The sequence below is a fragment of the Zootoca vivipara genome, chromosome 3 (genome assembly GCF_965207765.1).
Source record: "Zootoca vivipara chromosome 3, rZooViv2.hap1.1, whole genome shotgun sequence".
Classification (NCBI taxonomy): Eukaryota; Metazoa; Chordata; class Lepidosauria; order Squamata; family Lacertidae; genus Zootoca; species Zootoca vivipara.
The window spans coordinates 90,329,742-90,356,907 of NC_142586.1; the positions used below are offsets into that span (position 1 = coordinate 90,329,742).

General features: G+C 44.7%; 1 pseudogene; it reads left to right on the top strand.

Annotated features, from left to right (window-relative positions):
* Window positions 1–10,628: 10,628 nt before the first annotated feature.
* Window positions 10,629–11,420, top strand: LOC148686349 (uncharacterized; annotated as a pseudogene).
* The last annotated feature ends 15,746 nt before the right edge of the window (window positions 11,421–27,166 follow it).

Here is a 27,166-nt window from a genome sequence, read left to right on the forward strand (position 1 = left end):
GTGTTTACCTTCAACTGGCATATCTTCACAGCCCATAGATCTGATTTTCTGATGGAGGCAAATTCCCAGAGGCCTCAGCCCTCAGCTCTTTGCAAAGTGCACCACCCAACCTTCATAAATATGCACAAATGTCAGGAAATTGACAAAATAAAAGCCATTCAATTAAACTAACTGAAATAACTTGTGCTGATGATGTCGGTGGTGAGAGGCTAGATATGGTCCTCGTTGGTGGAGCCAGAAAACTTGTCAGCAACTTTGACACTCAGCGAAGGTGTAAAAACTTTTCACACAAAGCAAGATGTTACTGATATTTTTTTTTACATCTTCATTCTTTTTCCATTAATATTTTGTTCAGGGGAATTTGGGAAATGATAAATTTATTGAATCAATTCTAGATAGAAGATGGTTCATTTGTTTGTGTTATTTTTCCTATCTTGGTTGTCAGGTTAAGTTGGTTCTCAGAGGAGAGACACTGAAAAACAACCTGAAAATGGGAGGATCGTGTTGAACATAACTTCCTTCCTTCCTGGAGTGAGTTATCTGAATGTTATGGCTGCTGGCACTTTTGACTGTTTTTTTTAAAAACTCTCAGGACAATAAAACATCTTATCATTCTGGAGCCTGGGAAGAAGCTGAAGGACACATCTTATTTTGATGAATCACCATAAAAAAAGATTGGCAGTGTGGAAGAACTATTAATAATGGCCTTTTGCTTGATGAAGGCCAACTTTTTCTTGCAATGTCTGGGCGCTTAGTGACAGAGCTGTTTGCGTTAAGAGTCCAGATTGAAAATTTTCACTCTTAGATTGCTAGGCCTGGCACTTTCCCCCACTGCAGTCTGGAAAGCACTCAGTACACACCCTGCGTACACAGATAGAACGCAGCCAACTATAAAATCTGCTTTGCCAAGAGATCCTTTCAACATATGAAATATGAGAATTAATTTTACTGATCTTGACAGATTCCACAGCTGCCCCACCCACACATGAAGGGAGTGGGTGGCCTATAATGACAACTGGGTGCTGTAGGTCTCTTTCTGCCAAGGAGCTCAAGGTGGCATACGTGGTTCCCCTTGTCTCATTTAATCTCCACAACAACCCTGTGAGGTAGGTTAGGCTGAGAGAAGACAGTGACTGGCCCAAGGTCACCCAGTGAGCTTGATGGCCAGGTGCGGATTTGAACCCAGGTCCTAATCGAACGGTTTAATCGCCACACCACGCTGGCTCAGACTTGCTATTGGATGCAGGCATCTGGAAGTATTGTAGGAAATCCTAGAACCAAGGCCCAACTAAATGTAGTTCAGAAACTGGAATGCTTATATTTTATCTTGATCCCCTTGGAGGATCATGTCAGGATTTTTTCCATATGTTAGCAACGTTGGGCTGTTGTCACTGCGTGAAGCGCAGAGGATTTTGATGATTCTTAATCTCTTTTAGCTAGCATGCCAGAGAGAATCAGGAACTGCTCCACTTGTACATTCCAAGGCACAAGGTGATATTCTAATTAGGGTTTTATGAGTGCCAGACTGACGTCACCAATAGGCTGAATTAAAAGAACAGCAGAGGCTAAAGCACTGAAGTGCTTTTCTGCTCTTGAGCTAGTATTGATGCAACCTTTTTCTGTTGTTGCTGGTTTCGAGGGGAGAGGGAGGGAAACATTTTAATTTTCTGTATGACTGCTTTTGTTCGCTGTAGAATTAAATTATTACCCTGGTGCATTACTCTGAGAATTGAGTTCTTTGGGGAGGCAGAGGAGCAACAAGGAACCTTGAGCACTTATTTGACAGCTTCACAAGTTTAAAATCTACAAAACTTATCACACCATGGATTTTAGAGGAAGGACTATTCCCAGTCAGTGGCCTGATGTGACCCATTAAGGCTTTGGGCAAATCGTCATAGAGATCTGCAAAGCTGCCTGGCAAAAACAGGGTGATCAATTTAACTTTTGTTCAGCAGTGGGGCTGGTTTGGAAGCACTTTTGCTGCATTGAGTACAAATGGTTCCCCCCCTTTTTTTCAGGGTCAAATTCTAAATAATAATAATAACATTTACAAGTTTGTAGGAAGGGCCATGCCTGTTGTCTTTGTCCATGGAGTCTCGTACACCCCAGGTAGTGTGGTTGCTGACCTTGAGCCAGACATCTTGGAGAGTGAAGTCAAATGGGCCTTAGAAAGCACTGCTAATAACAAGGCCAGTGGATGTGATGATATTCCAGCTGAACTATTTAAAATTTTAAAAGATGATGCTGTCAAGGTGCTACACCCAATATGCCAGCAAGTTTGGAAAACTCAGCAATGGCCAGAGGATTGGAGAAGATCAGTCTACATCCCAATTCCAAAGAAGGGCAGTGCCAAAGAATGCTCCAACTACCGCACAATTGCGCTCATTTCACACGCTAGCAAGGTTATGCTTAAAATTCTACAAGGCAGGCTTAGGCAGTATGTGGACTGAGAACTCCCAGAAGTGCAAGCTGGATTTCGAAGGGGCAGAGGAACCAGAGACCAAATAGCAAACATGCGCTGGATTATGGAGAAAGCTAGAGAGTTCCAGAAAAACGTCTACTTCTGCTTCATTGACTATGCAAAAGCCTTTGACTGTGTCAACCACAGCAAACTATGGCAAGTTCTTAAAGAAATGGGAGTGCCTGATCACCTCATCTGTCTCCTTAGAAATCTCTACGTGGGACAAGAAGCTACAGTTAGAACTGGATATGGAACAACTGATTGGTTCAAAATTGGGAAAGGAGTACGACAAGGTTGTATATTGTCTCCCTGCTTATTTAACTTATATGCAGAATTCATCATGCGAAAGGCTGGACTGGATGAATCCCAAGCTGGAATTAAGATTGCCGGAAGAAATATCAACAACCTCAGGTATGCAGATGACACAACCTTGATGGCAGAAAGCGAGGAGGAATTAAAGAACCTTTTAATGAGGGTGAAAGAGGAGAGCGCAAAATATGGTCTGCAGCTCAACATCAAAAAACCAAGATCATGGCCACTGGTCCCATCACCTCCTGGCAAATAGAAGGGGAAGAAATGGAGGTAGTGAGAGATTTTACTTTCTTGGGCTCGTTGATCACTGCAGATGGTGACAGCAGTCACGAAATTAAAAGACGCCTGCTTCTTGGGAGAAAAGCAATGACAAACCTAGACAGCATCTTAAAAAGCAGAGACATCACCTTGCCTACAAAGGTCCGTATAGTTAAAGCTATGGTTTTCCCAGTAGTGATGTATGGAAGTGAGAGCTGGACCATAAAGAAGGCTGATCGCCGAAGAATTGATGCTTTTGAATTATGGTGCTGGAGGAGACTCTTGAGAGTCCCATGGACTGCAAGAAGATCAAACCTATCCATTCTTCAGGAAATCAGCCCTGAGTGCTCACTGGAAGGACAGATCGTGAAGCTGAGGCTCCAATACTTTGGCCACCTCATGAGAAGAGAAGACTCCCTGGAAAAGACCCTGATGTTGGGAAAGATTGAGGGCACAAGGAGAAGGGGACGACAGAGGATGAGATGGTTGGACAGTGTTCTCGAAGCTACGGACATGAGTTTGACCAAACTGCGGGAGGCAGTGCAAGACAGGAGTGCCTGGCGTGCTATGGTCCATGGGGTCACGAAGAGTCGGACACGACTAAACGACTAAACAACAACAGGAAGGGCCATCTGTGAACAGTGCTGATTGGCTAGTGCCCATGTTATCCCCAGCCCAGCTGCACAAGCTAATTCCAAGAGCAGCTATGCAACTTTTTTAAAAAAATGTTACCAGCTTTTTCAAAACAAGACAAATGATGAATGGATAAATGGATATATGTATATGTGGCACCTTTAAAAAATAAAAGGGTGAACAGCCTACCTGATGCTTGATGGGGAGAAGAAAGACTGATCTTTTCATTTGATTAAATATCTGTCTGCCATGCTGGACCAGAGCCAGACTTCAGGGGGCCCTTAGAACGAGGGTGCTGATGGGCCCCCACTGCCCGACACCCTGTCTTATGGTCACATTTTTTTTTCTTACCACCTTCTGCACTGAGAACCCTAGACGACATTATCATGGGGGGCGGGTGGTGGTGCCTTTTGAAAGGAAGTTAGTCTTGGTTCCCATCTGCAATGACTGCCTGCCATAATAAGTCGCCCAGGGCCAGGCCAAGAGAGCTGAGGCATGACATTTCGGGGAAACGAAAATGGTGGGAAGCTGCTGTGGGTGGGAGGCATGTTTGGCTGCCATTCAGAAGTTGACATTGCTTCACACCCATCACTTAAACTGTCACCTGGAGGCTCAGCCAGGAGGGCAGCCAGGGGCAGCCTAGCTGGGAACCTAGCTGGGCAGTTTTAGGGTGTTGTTGCAATAGCTGTTTATATTTGAGAGTCCCCGTTTTGGTTTCCGTTTGGCATTGGTTTACTTTCTACATTGGTTTCCTAATGTAAACGGTTTAAGCTGATTTTTAATACTGCATCAATATGTTGCTGTAAGAATTCATAATAAACAAAGTGTGAGAGATGGGCTTGAAACTGTCACAGTCTGGAGATGCCCCACGGCACACGGACCATGTTTCATTCTGATGGGAGAACATCAGGTGGCAACCTTAGCAGGACTGCGATGCGGACACATACCCTGTAAGTCGCACACCCCACTTTTTCTGAGCATGGCAGCCGTTTTGGGCAGTGTGACATCATGCAATTTTGCCCCGAGATCTTGCCCCAGATAAAGCACTTTATTTTTTTGAGGCCGTGATCTCACACGGCCCAAAATGCATGTTTTTGGCCGCCATGAGATCGCTGCCCTGGAAAAGAGTGTCTTTTGGGTTCAGTGATCTTGTGTGGGTCACACGACTCGTGCAGGAAGGCGGATAGGAAGACATGCATCCCAGTTTGGGGACTCAACATGTTGAAGAGCATGGGACAGACCTTAAGAGAGAAGAGATTTGGCTTCTATTGGCAGGAGGTGTGATGGGGCTGCAGCATTCCCCTGCCCTCCTGACAGCTGAGTCGCTACTACTTACTGGGAGGGAGATGGGGAAGGGCAAGACTATGTGCACCCCACCAACCTCCACTCTCTCCTGAGCAGCAGCAACATCCCAGTCAGGAGGTCAGGTGAGTGTTGCTGTCCCTCTATGATCTGCTCCTGCTGACTTCCATTCCCTATTCTGCTCTGTGACTGCTGTTGTGATCATGGTTAAATTGGTTCTCTTTCCCACAGCTACAGACATAATTGCTCCACTACGAAAACGGAGGTTAAGTGTTTTACGTGATAAGTGTTGCTGCTTTTTACAGGCCTATGAAACAAGCTTCATATTTAATCACTAAGCAAATATATAGCTTCACACGCAACAATAAATATCTGACTCAGGCCAGCCAGTCACATTTATTTCTGATGTAGTAAAGGGGCTCATTATTTTCCTCATTTTTAGAGCCATGCCAGAAGCTTGGCCTGGACACTCCACAGTCAGTGGCCTGAACTGGGAGCTGGAGCCCTGCATGTTGAGAGCAAATTGGCCCAGCTCTTACTATTTTTATCAGGCTAGGCCAATCCAGAAGCTTAATATTGCAGGGGTTCAAATTGCAGCCCCCTGTTCCTTTCTGTGCCCAAACCATAGCTAACTAGTTCAGTTTCCAGGCCTAGCTCATGAAGTTCCTGGCTCGAACTTTGGAGCCACTGGCAATTGCAAGCTTTTCTTTTGACTGTGCTGTTATGCACATGAGGTCGACCACATCCTGGAAGATTTATCTCTTCAGGAGGATGCAGTAAATTCCCCATGATAACAGACATGAGACAGTCATAAGAAAGTCACAGCACAAAAGTTTCAGATGGGCTTTTGTTTTTTATGAATATTTGGGGCCATGGCTAGGAGATGGCATGGGATGGGACCATGGTGGTTCAGTATGGCAAACTGTCTTCGATAGTTAATGCACAGCTCTACTTCACTTGCCCTTATGAGCCAGACATGTCAGGGACAAGGGGGACATGAGTGCCTGGGATTGGAACACAGGAACATACAAAGATGTCTTATACAGAGCTCGACCATTGGGCTGTCCAGCTCTGCATTGTTGACATGCTGACCAACAGCAGAATTCTGGGGCTTCAGACAAGGGTTATTGCTTGAAGTGACTGGATGCATAAAAACTGACTCCTTTCGGAATAAGACATTGTCCATTCCCATAGGTTTGATTCAAGCTTTACTTGCAAAACAGAACCAAAAAAAACTTCAAAACAGAACCAAAAAAACTTCAAAACAGAACCAAAAAAACAGTAAATGATACTGTACAGTAAATGATATTGAACAATATCTTGCGCATATCCAGCATAGGTTCAGCCTCTTGAAAGAACATTAAACAGGATTGAGATCAAAACTCTCTCCCCCTTTCCCCATTCTAGCTTCCATTGCAGCATGAGGTTGTGTGCTCCTGGAGCACCTCCTCTGTTTCCTCTGTGGCATTCAGAAAAATACTAACTCACAAAATAGAGACCCACAGATTAACATATGCACAGAGTGCAATCCTGTCTCTTTCATGTGATCTAAGTCAGGAACATGACAGAGAATTATCAGCCAACTAAAGCACAGAGACCACTACTTAAGCTTCAATGGAATCTTCCAGTTAAACCCTTTTAAGCAATACACACAGGCATTCTCCAATTTAGTGTGAATTAAACAGTTATACTTAACAAGGGTCATTCCCTGCCCATAGTCTTTTATGCTCATAGGAACCAAATCCTAGGGGCCGAGGTCCCTTCGACCCCCAATAAAATATTTGAGGGGGCCGCCCCCCAAGTTGATGGGCATTGCCATTCAAATGGTGTGCGTGCACCCTGATTATGTGGGGTGGGGCTCACCTCCCCCCCCCAATATTTTATTCAAGTTGGCACCCCTGTTTGTGCTATAATCCTATACAGTCGTACCTCGGAAGTCGAATGCCTTGGAAGTTGAATATTTTGGCTTCCAAACGCCGCAAACCCGGAAGTGAGTTTTCCGGTTTGTTAATGTTCTTTGGGACCCGAAGCGTCCAACGTGGGTTCCGCAGCTTCCAATTGGCTGCAGGAGCTTCCTGCAGACAATCGGAAACCGTGTCTTGGTTTCCGAATGTTTTGGAAGTAGAATGGACTTCTGGAACAGATTCCGTTCGACTTCCAAGGTATGACTATACTCCCTTTCCTGAAAGTGGCCCCTGTTGGGATTATTTCTGACTAGATGTGCACTATTAGAATTTAAGGAGTGAACTATTTTTAATCCATTACAATGTAGTCAAATGTAACCAAACTTTAAAAAGGGGGGAAGGAAAGAGACACCTTGAAATGAAGGCGGCAACAGAATATTATTTTTGTGTTCTCTCAGAAATCTAGTGAGTGGAATATATTTATTGGTTATACACTAGAAAATAAATGCATCAAGCAGGATCCTTGATATAACAGGGCAGACATTGCAGAGCTTGATATAACAATTTCAGAGATAAAATCTTGAGTTGTCCTCGGCTTTGGCTCAATGGAGAGATTACTGAAGTATTAATGCTACTGGTATTCCGTCAAGCTCAGACAAATGAAGCACCCTTTGTCCCAATCTGTTGTTAGTCTATATAGACAAAATGTATTGGGCTATCCTTGTTGTATTCTGTTCAATTAAACAGGCTGAGATAAGACCTATACTGTTCCTCCAGTATAGGAAATCTGACAGCAGAGGATGAAAAATTATCCTGGAGTGTGCCAATACACTTGACAAATGAAATACATCAAGGGCTTAAATGAAGTCTTGTACTTTAATCTCCTGACTTTCATTAGAGCATAGCGCTTTTCCTTTCTAATGTTTGCACTCCTTTTTCTTTTATTCTTTTTTTTTTAGGTCACTAGAACAAGGACAAACTCTGCCACTTGGTTGCTCATTAGCAATTCCTTTTGCAGAGGTAGCTGTTGCACTACATAAAAACTCCAGCCTCACCAACAAGAGAGAAAGAAAGATGGAAAGATAGACCACTATTATAATAATGCACCTGAGAGCTAGTTTATGCAGTCTGATTGATGGTGCTTGACTGAGACATAAGGTGGGTGCAACCATGGGCTGTGCTTTGCCAATCCCAATGAACAAAATTATATTTAGACTGAGAACTTGTGGAAATATAAGACACTGGCTTCTTTACATGTCAAACTGCGGCTTTGCTTTCTGGGGGGAAAGTTTGCAATAGCTTTGCTATTCCCCACTCATTTGGATGCTGTGCTGAGCTAAGCCACAGTTTAGCCTTAGGGTGTCATCTAAACCCAGGCTCATGGCTTAACTATCCTGGAGAAACCATGAGTCCTAAACCATAGGACAAACCTTGGTTACATCTCTTGGTTAGCCTGGAGAGAGCTAAACTATGAGCCAAGGTTCAGATGCCATGCAAAATGACTATGGACAAGCAAAGCACCTGTGAACCTGCACACTCATGTGTTCATACTCAGCAATAGTTTGGCTCAGCTTGACTTTATGTATTTAAGTCCAGATCAAGTAATAGTACCACTCTATTCTGCCTTGGTCAGACCACACCTGGAATATTGTGTCGGCAGTTCTGGACACCACAATTTAAGGAGGATGTTGACAAGCTGGAACGCATGCAGAGGTGGATGACCGATATGATCAAGGGTCTGGAACTTTTCCTTATGAGCTGGGTATGAAGGAGCTGGGTATGTTTAGCCTGAGAAAGAGGAGACTGAGAGGTGATGAGATATTTGAAGGTGGCTATCATAAGGGCTGTCACATGGAAGAGGGAACAAGCTTGTTTCCTCTTGCCCTGTAGGGTAGGACTTGAACCAATGGATTAAAAAAAAAATTCCTTCCAGTAGCACCTTAGAGACCAACTAAGTTTGTCATTGGTATGAGCTTTTAAGTTGCCAGAAAGGAGATTCTGACTAAACATCAGGAAAAGCCTTCTCACTAAGTGGGGCAGTCTCCCCTGGGAGGTTGTGGGCTCCCCTTCCTTGGAGGTATTTAAGCAGAGGTTGGATGACCATCAGTCATGGATGCTTTAGCTGATATTCCTGAATTGCAAGGGGTTTGACCAAATGACCCTTGGAGTCCTTTCCAACTCTACAATTCTATAATTCTATATCTCATCTATATCTATTTATCTATCTGAAGAAGTGTGCATGTCTATCTATCTATCTATCTATCTATCTATCTATCTATCTATCTATCTATCTATCTATCTATCATCATCACCTATACAAGTCATATTCTTAATGGGTGAAAAAACAACTCTTAAGACTCCAGGATAAAATCACCTTATATTGCCGGCCAACTATCTAACCCCTGGTGGTTCATAAAATGGCCAGTAGTGAGGGCTCAGTAACACTGTCAGGTTAACTGTGCCCTAATACACTTATGATGACCTTCTATCCTCCAACCTTCAAATGCTGTTGATGGATTTACTGTGAGGAACTCTAGGAGCTAGCTCTTATTTCACCTATTTCCTGGGTGAGCAAAGCAGCCTATACTGTAAACCCCTAGCAGGTGTTGAAGGAAGATAAAGAATCTAGGAATAGATCTCTAAGGAAGCAACACCTGTGGTCTTCATGCTATCTTTAGCAACCTGTCAAAGCCTGCATGCTCAACCCTGCTTTTTATAGCGATTAGTTCTCTGCCTCACAGGAGTGGACATTTAAATTATATGGGCTGTATCCAGAGGCATCCTTCAGTTCACACAAGGCTCTTTAATTCTCTGAATTCTGTGCTAGAATTCCTCCGTAATGATGCCAGAATTCTGTTCCTTTTCTCTCTTTTCCCAGAGTTGTACAGTCATACCTCGGTTTAAGTACACTTTGGTTTGAGTACTTTCAGTTTAAGTACTCCGCGGACCCATCTGGAACGGATTGATCCACTTTCCATTACTTTCAATGGGAAAGTTCGCTTCAGGTTAAGTACGCTTCAGGTTAAGTACAGACTTCCAGAACCAATTGTGTACTTAAACCGAGGTACCACTGTACTTGGTTTTTGCTTAAAGGGACAGTAACAAATTAACAAATAAGGACATAGTTTAAGGCAAATGGTTGTACGTAAATTTAAGGCACACTCAGATTACCTTTCACACATTACTTCCAGTTTCATGGATACTGCCTCCCCCACCACCAAACTGTATTTAATTAAAAGCTGTCATTGCTGTTAGGCAAAAGGCAGCAAACACTCTTCATCTCCTGTAATCAAAGAAAACAAAAAGCTGCTCTTCACGCTGTTCATTTTGATCATCCCTGAGCCTTGTTGATGAAAGCAATAATTCTTTAGCTGGACTATTGGATGTAAGAGGAAAATCATCAGCAGTTGCACAAGTCCATTTTGAAATAGAGGTCTATGAAACTGTTATGTACTGAGCTGAATCCTAGAACAATAGGATCCAGAATGCAGCAGTCTGATTGGTCCGCAGGAGCCACCCAATCCAGCTCCAGGTGGAAGTGAATCAGCAACCTGATTGGCCTGCAGGAGCAGCCAATCAGGCTGCTGGCAGAAGTCAATCCGCAACCTGATTGGTCCACAGGTGCAGCCCTGAAGTAGCCAATCACGCAAGGCCCATTGTGTATATAAGCAGATGTTTTGGGTAAAGAGCCATTCTTCTCTCTTCCTCTATTGCTACTACAAGCTGAATAAAGAGCATGAAATTCACTCTAGACCGTGCATCCAGGCTTCAGCTCCAGGACCCAAGGAACCCAGAATGGCAACCGACAGCAGCTTCTCGTCATTCAACCCAGCATCAGGAGACTGGGAAGGGTACGCCACCCGTTTCAACTTCCCCCTAGAAGCTAAAGAAGTCACCGACGCTGCCAAGAAGAGGGCGACATTCTTCAGCGTCTGCGGAGAGGAGATGTTCGAAATCGCCCGGGCTCTCCTTGCGCCGGAAGATGTCGCTACCATTTCTTACCCAGCAATAATGGAACGACTGAAGGGGCACTTCTCGCCGCAGCCCTCGGTGGTAGCTTGCCGAAATGCCTTCTACGCAAAGCGGCAAGCCCCCCCCCCCCAGGAAACCATAACTGGGTTTGTGACCTCCCTCCACCAAGCCGCCCGGTTATGCAACTTCTCAGAGTTGGAGAACATGCTTCGTGACCGCCTCGTCGGTGGACTGAGGGACGACAGGCTGCAACAACGCCTCTACGCCAAAAAAGACCTCACGTTCCAGGTCGCTCTGGAGAAGGCCCTGGCAACCGAAGCTGCTGAGAGGCACGACCGTCCCCACCATCCCAACCGAGGGTCCACCACGAAGACCTCACTGATGACTCAGAATCAACCTTCAACATTGCTTCATATGTTATGCAAATCACAGATCCAAATTTTCAGCATGCTTCAGTATTTCCCCTGAGTACAGCAAGCTCATGCCATCCAACTTTTGCAGATAAGAAACTGGGATGCGTGTCTTCTGGGATGTACTCTTGGGCGAGTCACATGACCTGCACTGTGATCTCACCCTGAAAAAAGCACTTTTGGGGGTGTAATCTCATGCAGTGCCCCAAAACTCATGTGTTCTTTTCGGGGTGAGAGTGAGGCATGAGAGCATGTGAGAGCGCAGCACCCCAAATGGCTGCCATAATCTCACACGAAAAACAGTATGTCCCTTTTTTTTGGGGGGGGGGACACTTGGTGGTTATACAAGCTTTGTTCACAATACAGTACTGACATGACTTGCAGCTGCATCATACCAGTGGCGGAGGAAGCTGATCGGGCGCCTGGAGCGAGCCAGGGCCAGATGCTCCGTGGGCCTCCGAGGAGCCTGCCTGCCTCCTCTCACTCAGCCACCCTACAATTGAGGGGGAGACAGCAGGCGGACTGTTTGGGGCAACTCGGAGCCTGCAGGCACCCAAGCCACCGTGTCACTCCCAGGAGAGATGCGTGGCTTGGGTGTGCTGCAGGTCCCATGGTGAGTACCTCCCAGCATGGTGAGTACTAACTATAAAATTGCCATTTCTAATGACAACCAAAAAATCAACCACCTGTGGTAGCTTCCTCACTCTATGCCATGCAGGGCCACCCAAGATGGACAGGTCATAGTGGAGAGTTTTGACTAAACGTGATCCACCTGGAGAAGGAACTGGCAAGCCACTCCAGTATCCCTGCCAAGAAAACTCCATGGACAAAGACAGCATCTTAAGAGCAAACAAATATATTGCAGAATAAGCTTTCATGGACTGCAACCCACTTCATCAGATGCTTGAAGTGCCATCCTGAGTTACCATGAGGTCAGAAGGAAATGCAGAAAAACACGGACTGTGATAATTAACAGTGATCATTCACAAAACAGTTGTTGATAACACAGACATCCACAGAGGGACATGCTAGATGAATGAGGGAGGCCTGATTAGTTCCAGTTCATTTACAATGTGGGGGTGGGTGGGAATTAAATGAAAAGTCACAATGGATCTCTCTGGCTACAAGCTTGGAGGAAGCTGTCATCAGTGGAAGGATGTCAGGGTGATGGATGGCTGTAATACATCAGAATGGCAAGTTTGAGTCAGAAGACAGGCTGATGCATTTTGAAGAATTTAAAATGCAATCAGCAAGATGCTCCAAAGGTAATTACTTAGCAAAAATGGCCACTTTGGCCATATTTATGCAAGTCAATTAAGAGAGGGGAATACTTCAAATGGTAAGGTTAATGCTCATGCAGTGGGGCCGTGCTATTATTACATGAATATTTTAGGAAGTTCTGCGAGCAGCTCCAAAAGCTTTGGCAAACAAAGAAAGCAGATGCCCTTTGCAGTGAAAAGGAAGAGTATTTCAGCATCTGCTGCGGTCAAAAATGCTATGGAACCTGCTACAGAATCAAGAGCATATGAAGGAAATATGCTTTTCAGGGCCTTTTCATGCGTTATGTAGAAGCAAATGTAGGTTTGCCAGTATGCATAAGCTCAGCTCAGTTGGTAGGGTATGATACTCATCTCAGGTTCAATGTGGTTTGAGCCCTACAGTGGGCAAAAAGATTCTTGCATTGCAGGGGGTTGGACTAGATGGCCCTTGTGGCCACATCCAACTCTACAGTTCTATGATTCTATGTAACAGGGAGCTGAAATTAACATTGGCATGGTGAGAAGAGTAGCTTTATGAGACCCGTGCTTGCAAATCTCTTTGTTGCATTCACGCATAACATGCAGTAAGTGTGCACTCATTTAACTTAGGTGCACTCCTAAAACAGTAAAATTATGAAATGTGTTTTCTGTGGCCTTTAGACACAGACATAGCTGTGAATAAAATCAATGTGTGAGCAGAAGTTACTTCTGACCATTCTTTCTGAATATTCTTTCTGAATATTATTTGGGCACACACATCTGGTCAAAGGCCTGGAAACGATGCCTTGTGAGGAACGGCTTAGGGAGCTGGGTATGTTTAGCCTGGAGAATAGAAGGTTAAGGGGTGATATGATAGCCATGTTCAAATATATAAAAGGATGTCATATAGAGGAGGGAGAAAGATTGTTTTCTGCTGCTCCAGAGAAGTGGACACGGAGCAATGGATTCAAACTACAAGAAAGAAGATTCCACCTAAATATTAGGAAGAACTTCCTGACAGTAAGAGCTGTTTGGCAGTGGAATTTGCTGCCAAGGAGTGTGGTGGAGTCTCTTTCTTTGGAGGTCTTTAAGCAGAGGCTTGACAGGCATATGTCAAGAATGCTTTGATGGTGTTTCCTGCTTGGCAGGGGGTTGGAGTGGATGGCCCTTGTGGTCTCTTCCAACTCTATGATTCTATGATTCTATCTCAAAGGATGTAGAAAGCTGCCTTAAATTTGGTCAAACTGTTGTCTACAATGTTCTCACATGTCTACAGTGTTCTTCAACCTTGGCCATCCAAATCTTGTTGGACGACTGATCCCATCATACTTGACCATTGACTATGGCGATGATGGGAGTTGGAGTCCAAAAACATATTGGGGGGGGGGGGTTAAGGTGGAAGAACATTGCATTTTAAACAAGAGCCTTTCCATACCCTGACTGGAGATTCAGGGGATCGAGCCTGTTTTTGTTTTTGTTTGCCACACAAAGCATACCCTCTGTCAATGAGCTACAGCCCTTTCACAGCGTTCATTTTCTTGTGAGTTTCCTTGCCTCCAGACTACACGATTGGCTGCCAGAGACAGGGATGCTGCATTGTGAAGTTAATGATTCTAAATATTACGGGGGGAGAAAGTGGGGTGGATAAATCTACCAGAGAGATACTGTTTTTACTGGGCATCTTCATGGCATGGCTAATATCTGCATGTTCACCCTCTCTTAATCCTCCAAAGTGATAAAAGTGTAGCTTTGTGCCTCCACTGCCCATAAAGAAAGGAGCACAGAGAGACTACAGGAACACGGGGTGTGGAAATAGCCTGTGTGTTTTGGGATGCTGTGGCACTTTTTTTCAGGAGATCACTGTGAGATCACAGAGCCCAAAATGGCTGCCGCCCTCTTGCAAAAAAAGAAAAGAGGGATGTATTGTTGGATATGGACTGACTGGTTTATCAGATTTCATTTTGTAGCTTCTACTCTCACAGTCAAAGAAACTCATGTTTGGAAAGGACTCAAGGGAATAATCTAGACTGAATCTCCCAAACCTATAACAATACTGTACATAGATATCAGGCATATTTTCTATGAGGCCCTTGTGCCTGATGACGACCACCAGCCAACTCTCTTGAGTTAGCAGGCAGCTTGAGCCTCGAGTCTCTGCGATCTTTGGTATTCAAGAGGTCCTGTTTCTGGCAAAGCATATCAGATGCATGTGTACTGAATACGCAGTCAATTATATATGACAAGGCAAAAGCAGGCTCTGTCCGTACAAACAATTCTGTGAAGATAATTACTGTACTGGCCATTTCGTCACTGAGAGTTTATCCTCAGGATGGGATGAGCAGCATACATATATCACACAATTCTCCACTGGCTGCCAGAATCCAGTGCAAGAGAAGAGATAGGACTGCCTACAATCCTGAATGCCACCCAAGATTTGCAAATTGCCCCCGTGGACCATATAGCTTCAGTTAACCCATTGGTCTGTTTAGGCCAGCACCATCAACTGTGCCAAGTGGCCCAGACTCTTCATGGTTTCTGGCAGAGGCCCTGCAACTTTGTTGCGCCGCTCTTGCTGCTGGAGGCAGAAGCTGGATTTTATGAGAGCTAAGCACATGCTCTGCTGTTGAGTAGCAGCCCCTCTCCAAAGCTTCCTACAAATTATGCATTCAAATACCCTTGCTTAGTTACAGGTTCATGCTCTGATCTAGCTAGGGAGATAAGCCCACAGAAGTGATTTGCATAGATCTGTTTTCTTGCTGAATGGGGAGCTGCATGCCTAGCCGGTATGCCCACATGATGCACTTCTGCATTGTAATGTGCAAGGGCACGGACTTCTCTCTTCACCCAAATGTGCCTCCCTGTAATCTATAGCCTTTTGTCCTGGACGGAGGGCAGGATGCTGTGTGTGAACATTTGTGGGTCAGGGCCAATGTCTTGATAAAGTTATACGTTGCTAAGAAGATGCTTGCATTTTTTTTAAAAAAAATGTTTGCTCAAACAACTCATCCCCTCAAGTATTTGTTATTCCTGCGTAATGTGGATAAACAATTTCACATCACTGCTCTTACCTCTGCTCTGGCAATCAATTCCGAACCAGAAATGGATGTGGTGAATGTGCAATAAAATGAATAATTCAATGGCAATAATGTGTTGCTTATTAAATATGGTTGTTGTTTTTTAAAGGATGAATAATACATTTGCTAGAGCAGTTGCCTCCTTGATCTGTTTGCCCAGAAAAAACAACAACCGATATGGCAGTGGTATGTTTGTTAAAGTTACATTTTCCTTAACAGTCACATACATAGGCTGGAAAGGAATGGGATACAATGAATTATTCAGTGGTTAAGGTCAGATAGCACATTTATGTAGAATTCTGACAATTGTTTTCTGAGGCCTTCCTACTAGCCCGCACCCTAAATGAGGCATGAAGAACACGTGACCCTCCAAGATTGCAAAAGATTGTCTCTGAATACTGGTTTCTGTGAATCTCAGGTGGGGAGAGGGCTCTTGTGCTCATGCCCAGCTTGCAGGCTTCTCACAGGCATCTGGTTAGCCGCTGTGAGACCAGGATGCTGGTCTAGATGGGCCTTTGGCCTGATCTAGCAGGCTTTGGATCAGGGCCGTCTTAAGTATATTTGGCGCCCTGGCGCCGTTGTGCGACGGATCCCCTGCCCCACCCCGTTTCCCAGTGCGACGGGCGGGCGGAATTGCATGGCCGGGCCGGCCGGCGGGTGGACGCAGCGCACAGCGTGGCTGTCGGCGGCGCAGCTCCGTGGCGGGTGGGCGCCCTGGCGCCCTGCACCACCCAGCCTGGCCGTAGGGCCGGCCCTGCTTTGGATCATATATATGATCCTCTGTGGATTGGTTTAGCTGTGGGACATGTACAGTGGTCTTGACTTTGCCAATTTATCTAGTATTTGCTGATACAAAACTGTTCTGGACCGGACAGATGGATAACCTGGCTTCAGAGCTGGCCCACGCCTCAGGTGGCAGAAGTACAGGAGGCTGTGCCCTGCCTGCCTCACTATTTCCACTGCTGCCGGAATGCTCCCGGCAGCATTCATATATATGGGCATTCATATGTATTAATATATTCATTCATATATATGGGCATGCTGGCTGTGGCTGATAGGAACTGGAGCCCAATGACATCTGGAGAGGCACCCCAACCCTGCTCTAAACCATACATGATGGACAATCTGAAATATGATGTCTTTTTTTGAGTGTCCTTCAGAACTATGGCAAGCGATTGAGAGTGGCTTTGCATGCTGTAAGCAAGCAAGGACCGAAGAAATACAAATCCATTACATTAAACACAAAGGAATGTACACCAAACCAGATTATTGATCTATCAAGCTCAGAATTGTCTACTAACCGCGGGTAGCACCTTCCAGATGTTTTGGACTACAAATCCCATCAGTCCCAGTCAGCATGGCCAACTATCTGGGATGATGGGAGTTGTAGTGAAGCAACATCTGGAGGATACGGTCCTGGCCAGTGCTGTTTTTCTAGAAAAAGAGTTACTGGAACTCACCATGAATGCCTCCCTCATTTTATTAGAATGGCAATGGTGCTCACCTGAGAGGTGCCAGAATGGAGTTCCGGTAGGTTCCTGCTGAAAAAAAAAAGCCCTGGTCTTGGCCACTCCTGGTCTACACCAGCCATGCCCATCCTAGTGCCTTCTGGAGGTTTTGAACTGCAACTCCATCAGCCCCAGCCAGCATGGTCACTGGGATGCCAGAAATCAAGGCAATGCAAAATGATCTCTGTAGGCTTTTCCAGGAATTCTCCATGCATAAGGCTCAACAACCAAATGTGAACAGGTCTCCTTTCAATGCTAGGGAGTGGGGAGGAGGGGAAGGAAGGAAGGAAGTTTGCTCCTGCTTCCCTCGCACATGTCTAGCCCTAGACATGGCACAGGGTTATTGAATAGGACTTGTGTGAGTGCGCCTGGTCCTGTTCCCCTTCCTTTTCGGTTCCCCTTCCCATATTTCCACAAGTACACAAAGGTCAGAATGCTCTCTGGTTTGAAACATGGTTGGGTCGACTTCAGTCTTGCACAATCCACTTTCCACGCTCTACAATCCCTGCAGCCCACCAATGTGTTTTACTTTTGTAAAGCAAGAGCACGTACTCCAAAAATGCAACATTGATCCTGTTGTAAGTCTGGATACAGCAGAGTTTGCTGCTGCTTTCTCTTGCCTGTTGTTTTGCTTTTCTCCACTGGACTAATAAATCCCCTCAGCCAATTACACCTCCTTGTGGCTAATGTAAGCTAAACTGAGATTCAGTGAGCTGGAACACAAAGCCGATGGAGAAGGAATGGTCTTTCCTGCATCTGAGGGATTTTATTGCCTCTGGTGTGTGAGGAATATTTACTACCGGTAGAATTCTCTTGCATCCCTCTGCTTCCGTTTCAGCTGCAGATGCTTTGAGCTTGTATTCCTTTTTTAATTACCTTCTCTTTCCCCCACTCCATGTTCTGCAGTGAATGTTTCTAGGGCTGGCTCAAAACATTTTGCTGCCTGAGGCAAAGGACAGGATGATGTCACTGTCATTCCATGGACATAGAACACAGGAAGCTGCCTTAAACCGAGTCAGCTCATTGGTCCATTTAGCTGTGGTCTAAACCACTGAGCCTAGGGCTTCCTGATCAGAAGGTCGGCGGTTCGAATCCCCACAACGGCGTGAACTCCCGTTGCTCGGTCCCAGCTCCTGCCCACCTAGCAGTTCGAAAGCACGTCAAAGTGCAAGTAGATAAATAGGTACTGCTCTGGCGGGAAAGTAAATGGTGTTTCCGTGTGCTGCTCTGGTTCGCCAGAAGCGGCTTAGTCAAGCTGGCCACATGACCCAGAAGCTGTACGCCGGCTCCCTCGGCTAGTAAAGCAAGATGAGTGCCGCAACCCCAGAGTTGTCCACAACTGGACCTAACGGTCAGGTGTCTCTTTACCTTTACTTAGCTTACTTAGCTCTTCAGGATTTCAGAGTTCCCTTCCAGCACTCCCTGCAGAGGCTGGGGTTTGGATCTGGGACTTTCTGCACATACTGCAGAGGCTCTACTACTAAGCTACAGCTTCTCCTTACGAAAGCTGAAGTTGACTTGAAGTTACTTCAGCATTGGCAATGGAATAGCATCCTCCTCTGTGCCTGGATGAAGCTTAAGGGACCCCACTAGCTTAGGGGGGCAGTGGGGGGTTGGTGCAACTGTTGCCCCCCTGGGTTTCTTCCACTTGAGGCAATTACCTCGCTTTGTCTGATGGTAGGACCACTCCTGACTGTTTCAGTTCCAGGTGTGCATACATGGTTCACAATAAGGCATTTTCTCAAGAAGGTTTTCTCCAAACCATGGCCATCTGAACCGGCCTAAATTTTTTACTGGAGTTGGCATGCTTTTTGAGGGGTCTGTTTGCATCTGTTTTCTTGCATGCCTCAGTTGTATACCTGAGCATATTGAGCCACCATAACCCTTATTTGAGGGCAAAGCTGTGTTTATCTCTAGCCTTTTTATTACTGTTCCTTTCTTCCCTTTCTAATATCAGTTTAACGTGGATATGGTAAGTTTCTGTAAGAAGCAAAAATCTGTCTCCATTGTTTTTAGAGTATAATACAGAGGAAGATATCGATCATTTGAGTGAACAAACTTTTCTTTGGCTAGTTGGCATGTTGTTCTCTCTCCATGTTAAATAAGTAAAGTAAGTAAGTAAAATATTATGTCGCATAAAGATAACACTCACTTAGTTCCTATGTTGATCTTGGCAGCCTACGGGAGGTGCGAATGATTTAGTAAAGCAACTTAAATTCTGTACTGAAGGTCAGTGTAAGGAAACAATACTTTCTAATCCTTTATATTATATATGATGTGTACTTTATTATTCAAGACAATATCTAAGGGATCCCCATCTTTTTCACAAGGTTACCCATAGACATTACATTAATGCCCTTGCTACTGACTTCTATAAATGCCTGACTTTATTATCAGCAATTTTATTTCATGTTTTGCAAGGATTTCATTGTAAGTTATGGATCCCACTCCCAGTTCAATAGTATAATAAATGGTTTTGGTCAAATGGGTTGAACATTTCCATTTAGACTTAAAAATACAAATGAGTATAAATCAAGAGGAGAAGCTTTATTATAAAAGAATCAAATAATGTTTTTGAAAAATAAGCTATGTTACCATATCTGGACAGATTTTACAGTTCTCTCCATCCCACCAGAAATAGATTCTGCAGATCTAGTTAAAACAGATTTGCTTGGAGCCTTCAGAGGCTACTGCAGTCTTCACACAGCAGGCTGGGTCTTCCTCTCTGCCTTCTTCCTGGAAGACCCAGCTTGTGGTGTCAATGCACTTGTTGCTGGAAGTACATCTTGGTTTGGGCCTTTGGTATTTAAAGGACAACTTACTCCCATACGAGGCATTCTAGTCATTAAAGCCTTCTTCCTAGTGTCTTTACCTTCATTCTCTGATTTCTTTTTGCAGAGTCTTCTGAAAACACATTTCAGCCTCCAGGCCTGCAATCTGAAGGGAGTGGAGGGCTTTCTTAACCTTCCACTGTTTTGTCCCTGAGCTGTTTTTACCCTCTCAGGGAAAATATACAGGCACTTTTCCTACTTTTTATCCAGCAGGAGCAAAAAGAATTTTGGGGAGGGCAGGCTTCAGTAGGAAAATGACAGGAGGAGAAGGGTTAAGAAGACCCCCTTCCCAAATGGCCATCTTCCTCTTCAATTTTCAGCTTCAGTGCAAAAGTGTGCGTGCGGATCTTTAAAAAGAATTCTGCAATCATATGTCTTTTTATTTCTCTCTTAGTTTGACTAGTGGGAATGGTCTACAAGATATGTTATCGGCTGCATTGCTACAAATGTGGATATCACAGCCATGTATACTTCTTGGTACTTCAGCTGGGTAAGATGTGGACAGAGGCTTTCATGCAACTCGGACAGAATAACATAGGAGAATCTTGCAGGAGAAAACCTAAAAGAGGAATGAATAGTATAAAGCCATGAATACATAGCTGCCAAGTTCTCCCTTTTTTTTAAGGGAAATTCCCTTATGCTGAATAGGCTTCCTCGCGAGAAAAGGGAAAACTTGGCAGCTATGCATGAATATTTAACCTGGGAGCTGGTGAGGTGGGGTGTGTGTCTTACGATTATGTTTAGTTATCTAGTTCACATGGCATTATCTATCAATCTATGAAAACAGTTACTTAAAAAAAAATCTATTTGAGTTCTTATAGCTTTTGAGTGTTAGTTTTTGAGGCAAGATGTGTACCTGGTAGCAAAAGACTTGTATGTATGCATATAGGATAATGGCTGAGAAATGGATAGAAAATATGCAGATTCCTCGAGGGGGTGTCTTAACACTGTGCTTCTCACCTGAACGGAATCCGTCCGACCTTCATTATTTCCAGGTCAGGTGGAAGGAATTTAGTCAGAACAGGGTTGTCTCTATGTGACCCAGAAATAACCAGAGTTTCCTGGAAGCTGATAAGCGAACAAGCCTTCTGGCATATCAACCCACTTCAATCAGTGCTGAATGCCTCTGCCAAACATCTCTCCCCAAAACATTGTTATGATCATACCAGCTCTTTAAGACTCTGCTCGCATTACCAGCTGCTTTCTGCAACACTCTTCCTGCTTACAGTCAAGGCTCTGATTGTGTATTTTTTTTCTAACACCATGTCTCATTTTCTTTTGCATTCTTCAGATTTATCTGTGTTACCTTGACCCTCACCCTCCCACTTTCCGTGGTCCTGTCATTTTCATTACAGTGCTCTGTACACCTGGGTAAGCCTCCTTGCCTTGCAGCTCTTAAAAGCACAGGAGCAGCGCTGGAAAAGTGGGGCAATCCTAATCACAATATATAGTCACCATTAATTCCACAAAATAATTAAGCTTGTGCAAGGATGTAGTTCAGGGGTCAGCAGACTTTTTCGGCAGGGGGGCCGGTCCACTGTCCCTCAGACCTTGTGGGGGGGCCAGACTATATTTTGACATTTTTTTGGAACGAATTCCCATGCCCCACAAATAACCCAGAAATGCATTCTAAATAAAAGGACACATTCTACTCATGTAAAAACATGCTGATTCCCGGACCGTCCGCGGGCTGGATTGAGAAGGCGATTGGGCCACATCCGGCCCCTGGGCCTTAGTTTGGGAACCCCTGAGGTAGTTCTTTGCGTTTGTCCCAACCAAATTCCAAACAGATATATTAGACAGTTGCTGAATTCAGAGGAAGACCAAAAAAAATTTCCTAGTAATTCTCCCATGTTGTTGTTTAGTCGTTTAGTCGTGTCCGACTCTTTGTGACCCCATGGACCATAGCACGCCAGGCCCTCATGTCTTCCACTGCCTCCCGCAGTTTGGTCAAACTCATGTTCGTAGCTTCGAGAACACTGTCCAACCATCTCATCCTCTGTTGTCCCCTTCTCCTAGTGTCCTCAATCTTTCCCAACATCAGGGTCTTTTCCAGGGAGTCTTCTCTTCTCATGAGGTGGCCAAAGTATTGGAGCCTCAGCTTCAGGATCTGTCCTTCCAGTGAGCATTCAGGGCTGATTTCCTTCAGAATGGATAGGTTTGATCTTCTAGCAGTCCATGGGACTCTCAAGAGTCTCCTCCAGCACCATAATTCAAAAGCATCAATTCTTCGGCGATCAGCCTTCTTGATGGTCCAGCTCTCACTTCCATACATCACTACTGGGAAAAACCATAGCTTTAACTATACGGACCTTGGTCGGCAATGTGATGTCTCTGCTTTTTAAGATGCTGTCTAGGTTTGTCATTGCTTTTCTCCCAAGAAGCAGGCGTCTTTTAATTTCATGACTGCTATCACCATCTGCAGTGATCATGGAACCCAAGAAAGTAAAATCTCTCACTGCCTCCAATTCTTCCCCTTCTATTTGCCAGGAGGTGATGCCAGAAGCATTCCTTATTTCATAAGAATGTAAAAAAGAGCCATAGTGGATCAGGTCAATGACCCATCTAGTCCAGCATCCTGTTCTCACCGTGGCCAAGCAGTTGTCTTTAGGAAGCCAGGAAGCAAGACTCAGCACTAAGCCTTCATTATTCACCATGACCACCCCCGACTTTCCCCCAAACATGTTACATTAAGTACATGCAGGTCCCGCTTATCAAACACAATGCGTTCCCTGGAAACTGTTCATTAGCTAAGCGTTTGCATTACGAGTCATCAGTTTCCATTGATTCCTATGGGGAAATTCCTAATGCATTCCCAACCATGAAATTTTGACTCTAAAAAGCAAAAAATACTCAGGAAATCTCCCCCAAAATGCCCTCTGATTTCTCTGAACACTCCTGCTCCCCCAGCTTCCCTCCTTTCCTCAGCCAACCAGCGAAAGGCAAGCAAGGAAGTAAAAACTTGCTTTCTGTCGATAGAAAGAAATTATATCGACAGACATTCCTTCCACTAGGAAAAAAAGTTTTCTTATATGCAACCGCTGTGGCCAGAATTATTATAGCAAAAAATTGGGAGAAAAAACTCCCCCAATAAGAGAATGACAAATAAGATTTTGTGAATACATAGAATCAGCAAGACTTACAGCAGTGGTAAGAGGCCAATCAGACCAAAAACTGATAGAGGAGTGGACTTGCGTGAAGGAATACATCAAAAAACATTGTTCTGGTATTAATATGGTGGCGCTGTGGGTTAAACCACAGAGTCTAGGGCTTGCTGATCAGAAGGTTGGCAGTTCGAATCCCTGCAACGGGGTGAGCTCGCATTGCTCAATCCCAGCTACTGCCCACCTAGCAATTCAAAAGCACATCAAAGTGCAAGTAGATAAATAGGGACCGCTCCGGCGGGAAGGTAAACGGCGTTTCCGTGCGCTGCTCTGGTTCATCAGAAGCAGCTTTGTCATGCTGGCCACATGACCCGGAAGCTGTCTGCGGACAAACGCCGGCTCTCTCGGCCTATAGAGCGAGATGAGCGCCACAATGGTCAGGGGTCAGGGGCCCCTTTACCTTTATGCAATGAATGAAACTTACAGAGTAAAAAAGTAAGAAGAAATGGGTAAAAGATGAGATAGTCAAAAATAATATTGATAACGCAGTGAAAAGAAGAAAAGAAATAAAGGAAGCCACACATAGGTGGAGGGAAGTCAAGATTTATGTTTGCATGTTTAGTTAGTTTGCTTCTTTTCTTTTTTTGTAAAGTTGAGAGGTGTATGTATGTACGTACAATAAGATTGTTTTGTGTTTGTAAGTATTATATTCATCAATAAAAGTTAAAAAAAAGACTTGCTTTCTGTTTGGATATCTGAATCTGTGATGTCCATAGCAAGGTTTGGCTACAAATTCCATGTGTTCAGATAAGTGAATTTTAGCATTGAGAATGTCCATAAAGTGAAACCTGTGTATACATTCTTGCATTTAATGTGTCTATTTCCACCCTGCCACACACACAAATAGCAGTTGCCTGGGAGCAGGAGCAAGACTTTGGCACATTCAGGGACAGCTTCCCTCCCCTGGTAAATAACAAGAGGGTGATTTTTGTCAGGAGCACAACATGCGGGGCGGGGCAGGGCAGGAGAATGGACCCCTTCTTGCAAGCCATGGTTTCATTTCTGATTACCCCACTGTAGGGTTTTTGTTTTTTAAAAAAACAGAACACACACATTCAATGCATGGTTTTACCCGAAGCTAAAAAACCCCAGTATTCTGCTCATGCAACAAGACTCCTCCTTCCTCTCCTCTGCCTACGTGCTCTCAAAACCTGCACCAGGCCCCCCACAAACCTTTATTACTGATGTGTTTGCCACCCTGGGCTGCTTCATGAGGAAGGAAGGATATATAAGTAGAATAAATACATACAATAATAAATGTCCAGTCCTTACTTGGTGATGCAGAGTGGGTAGATTGACCTTGGGCTCTTGTGAACAAGTTTACAGCCCCTCCCCTCAATCTCAGTAGAAGGACGCTGTGCTCGAGAAACAAACATAAATTATATTGGGTGAAAGTAGCTAGATAAATAGAAAAGCACTTCCTTTTTCCAAGTGCCATAACAGAAGACATCATCTCCAGAAGTGCACCAGCTGAATTATGGAGCCAGTAAAATGTATTTAATGAAAGTTTCAGGCAGCAGCAGAAACAGGCTATGTAAGTCAGTGAACACAGATTTCTGCTGGGAAAGCCATTATGAGCTCTTGGGTGTCATGCTATTTGTAACAGTGGAGTACTTTTTACTAGCTTTCTGTAAGCAGGAAATCCTGTGGCAGACAATGGTAGCATATCATACTCTATTAAGGAGGCAGGATGACTTGTTTTATGACCCTCTGCTATGAATATGTCATGGGCAAAGAAAGATGCCATAATTTGAGGTAAAAAATGCCAAGTGCAATTAAGCACCGCCGCCACACTGTGCAATCCTTCTTTGCAAAAGTAGTTGGGCAGGTGGCATTTTTTCTCGTTTCTGTATTAGCACAATGGAAACATGGAATCAATGGGTGCTCCCCCGCAGAGCCTATACCTCCATGAAAAGGCTTCATGATTCAGAATTCGCAGTAAACAATCAACCTTCCATGGAAAGTGACACAAAGATTGCTTCAATTAATGCCTCAAGGTATCTGTCAGACACCACTGAACTAGAGAACGATCTAAGTACTTGCTATATGGAATAAGTGCTTGATGCTCTAGTTTTGGAGAATGTGGTTCTTGCCTAAACTTTATTTAATGTAAAATAAAAAAAATTCCTTCAGTAGCACCTTAAAGACCAACTAAGTTTTTATTTTGGTATGAGCTTTCGTGTGCATGCACACTTCTTCAGATACACTTGAAACAGAAGTCAGACACCCTTATTTAATGTAGTTACAGTAATGCAGAGTTGGGGAAAGTGTGTCAGGGAGCAGGAATCAGACTCCCCTTCATCCGTCTGACAGCTTTGTGTTGTTGGGCTTCGAGGTCATTACAATATCAGTTTTGCCAGATGTAGCCCAATGTGCCAGGAGTCAAAGCAAATTATTTTTTATCTCTAGTTCCAGAGGTTAAGCTAATCAATTGAGATTTGAAATTGCTTTACACATGCAGGGCCGTCTTAAGGATATCTGGCGCCATGGTGCAAAGATCCCTCCGGTGCCCTACCCCCCATTTCCCAGAGTTGTCAACCTTTTCCCAAGCCTCTGCGGGGATCACTCTCCTCCCGCGGCGGCTTGGGAAGGAGGCTGCACGCCCAACAGCCATATGGTTGATGGGGAACAGCTGGTGGGCATGCTGGAGGGAAAGGGAAGGCCGCTGGCAAAGGCCGCACTCGCTGGGGCGCCCCTGAGAGGCTGGCACCCTGGTGCTATGCGCCAGTAAACCCAGTGGGAAAGACAGCTCTGTACACAGGCAAATATCAGCAAGGACACAGTCATGGGGATCAAATAGTCTCAATTCAGGTCATCTGATCTGATTATTTTACTTAGCAAAAATGATATAAAAACCAGGTGTTTGTATCCCTGTTTAGGGAAGCTTTTAATCTTTAAGAAATTAGTGTATTCTAATATTTCTGTTGGAAGCCGCCCAGAGTGGCTGGGGAAACCCAGCCAGATGGGCGGGGTATAAATATATTATTATTATTATTATTATTATTATTATTATTATTATTATTACTACTACTCCTCCGCTCTCTAGCTGTCACGACAAGCTGCCCAAAGGAGGCAGCCAGCAGCAGTGGCCATGGAGGCCCTGGGGTGCTTCTTCGCAGCCACCGCAGCTGCCGCCCTGGACAAGCGCCGGCTCATTCTCCTCCCCGAGCTCGGGGGCAGCGGCGCTGGCAGGGGAAATGGGGACAAATCAGAAGCTGGGATGGCTTTCGTTATCCCGGGGCTGTCCTTGGAAAATCGGGACGCTTAGAGGGTATGTGATATTGCTTTAAATGTAGGCTGTTGTGCAGATGGGGCCCCTTGCTTGATGAAGTTGCGTAAGGTATGACAAATAAGATCAGCTCAACACATTTCTGCCCCTACACTGATTCACTATTCATTTCATGAACTGTATCTCAACCCTCTTGAAACGTGAAATGATTGGGAGCTGCAATGTAAGGCTAGAGGTGCTTGTTGTTTCAGCGGAGTTCGGAAGCCAAACACAGAAGCCCAGACCCAGCATGAGCAGGCTCTTCCTGTGTATTTATTTAGGCCACTTATATCCCACGTTGAAGTCTCAAGTGGCTCTCAAAGCAGCTTACAAAATATTCTTACAATAAAACATTCAAGTCTAGTATGCCGTGTCCGTATGGTGCCGGGAATGTTGAGATGACATCTCCTGCTTTTGTCCTTGCCCTTCCCTGGTGACGTCCTTCAGTCACGGCTTATTAAATATCCACTCTCACCGAGTGCTTCTCTGAAGCAAGAGTGAAGGGCGAAGTAGCTGGAACATGCTCAGCCAATGGTAGGGGGCCTCCATCAACAGAGGGACACTGCCTCCCTCACCAACCTCAATATGTCCTCCTCAGCCAGACCTTGCCTGCCTGGCTGCCTTCTTTAATTTCCAAAGTGTTTTGAACACTATTCTTTCTCAAGGGAAAAGTTGCTTTACAAAGTCATAAGCTGCTCACACTTTGGATGGTGTGCAGTCTTGTGAAGATGCATTTAATGTAATGAGTATCTGTCTTTGCTTCGGCTTCTTCTGCTCCATGTTGCCCTGACACAAATCCTGCAAGGCAAAGTTAGTCACGAGGACTGTTCA